Here is a 2,083-nt window from a genome sequence, read left to right as displayed (position 1 = left end):
GGCTGACCTAGCTGAAGAATACTCTAAGGACCGTAAAAAATTCTGTAAGAACGCTGAAGAGTTTACAAAGAAATGTGGGGAAAAGCGACCTGTGGACTAAAATCTGCCACGATTGATCCCAGCAAGTGTGAGCAGAGACCCCGAGCAGTGCATCAGACACCCTGCAAAGCAGGACTCTGTGGAAAACTGGCACGGGACACCGCCTGGCGTTCGCTTGTGGCAGTTACTAACTTTCTACAGTTTTCTTAATCAAAAGTGGTCTAGGTAACCTGTAAAGAAAGGATTAAAAATTTAAGATGTTCTAAAAATAATAATAATAATAACAAATAAAATTAAATAAATAATTCTTTAAAAAATAAATTTATTGCATAAAAAGAAAATAGTGATTGTGATGCTAAATAAGGATGAAGACAACAGAATATTTTTGATTTTTAGAGTTTTTTTTCTTTTTTTAATAGAGATTTTTGCTATATGGCATGTGTGCTTTCCAGAGAGACAGAAACAGAAAGTGAGAAATCATCCCCCAGGGAAATGGCCTTGCTGCAATCCCTTCTCCATTCTCCTCTTAGGATTTTGGGCACACATGCACATGCACCCAGCATGAGTTTTACATCACTGGGTCCAGGTTTCAAACCATAATTGACTATATGGGAGACGGGCAATGCAATTATTACACCATCTGGTAATAATTGCTGATCCAGAGGTATTTTTAGTAAATACAAAAATGTTGACATTCATGGGTATTCTATGTATCCTCTACTAAACATTAGACAACTGGGCTGGCTCCATAGCACAACAATTAAAGGAGTCAGATCCCATGCAGCTGACAACAGTTCAAAAAACACACAAGGCATGTATGTGCACTTGCCCAAAATCCTGATAAATAGAAAAGAAAGGATTTTGACATGACCATGCCTCCATAGGGTACTCCTCTCTCTTCCTCTCTGCCTTCCTTGAGAGTACATTTGTCTTCTGACAAAGAAAAAAAAAAGAGACAATAATACTTATTGATTCTAAGACAACTTCTTTTTTTCTTTACATTTTACTCTCCAACATTAAAGTACTTCTTAATGGATGGATGGCCTTTTAATTGCTATTGGTGGAGCGCCGCATGTTCTCACATGATAAGTTGTTCATATCTATTAATTTAAGTTGAATGATGTGCATTTTTGGTATTTCACAGGTTGCATTTAACTATTATTTGATATCTGTAAATAAAAAAAATCCTTTGGGGCCAGTAGGTGGTATGGAGGTTAAGGAAGTTGGATCTCACATGGCCGACTCTGTGGTTTGAGTCCCGGATCCGGAGGCTTGAAAATCAAGCTGAGTGCATTTGTGCCCCAAATCCTGAGAGGAGAATGGAGAGAAGGGAATTGAAACATAACTATCCCCTTTAGGGGGGGTGATTTCTCATTTTCTGTCTCTCTTCAGCAAGTGCATGTGCCTTATAGCAAAAACTAAACAAACAGAAAAAAATCCTCTGTAAATTTTGGTAATGAAATAAAGTATTGTATGCACTGTTCTGTATTCTATAGTAGTGGAATGTACATTTCTTTCTTTCTTTCTTTTTTCTTTTTTTTTTTTGGAGAGGTTTTTACTATAGGGTGGGGGTGCTCACCAGAAAGACAGAAAGACAGAGAGACAGAAAGCAAGAAATCACCCCCCAAGAGGGATGGCCACACCACAATCACTTCTCCTCCATTCTCCTCTTGGGATCTTGGGCACGTACACACACACACCTGGCATGAGTTTAAACTACTGGGTCCAGGACTTGAACTGCAGTCGACTACATGGAAGTCCAGCGACACAGTCATTACACTAACTGCTGCTCCCGGAATGTGCATTTCTTATTGGTAAAGCTAATCTTCATCTTTGGAAGAATAAGAAAATATTTTCAATATATCTTTCCAATGCAACAACCAAGTACTTTAGGAGATCTGAAAAATGAAGATACCCACAAGCAGATAGTTATGTAATATTTTGTTACTGTACAAATACATGTACAAAGATTCTTATTGCACATCAAGAAATATAACCGAAGATAGGAAAAATTGCCAAATCTCTCACAATAGACCAACAAAAT

The 2,083-nt window shown here is 37.8% G+C and overlaps 1 pseudogene; it reads left to right on the top strand.

Moving 5' to 3' along the window:
• Positions 1 to 298, top strand: part of LOC114009842 (ubiquitin-conjugating enzyme E2 L3 pseudogene) — a 670-nt pseudogene extending 372 nt beyond the window's left edge.
• Positions 299 to 2,083: the final 1,785 nt, after the last annotated feature.

This window comes from Tupaia chinensis, unplaced genomic scaffold (genome assembly GCF_000334495.1).
Source record: "Tupaia chinensis unplaced genomic scaffold, TupChi_1.0 Scaffold000056_1, whole genome shotgun sequence".
Taxonomy (NCBI): domain Eukaryota; kingdom Metazoa; phylum Chordata; class Mammalia; order Scandentia; family Tupaiidae; genus Tupaia; species Tupaia belangeri.
This window is presented reverse-complemented; position numbering and strand designations above follow the sequence as displayed.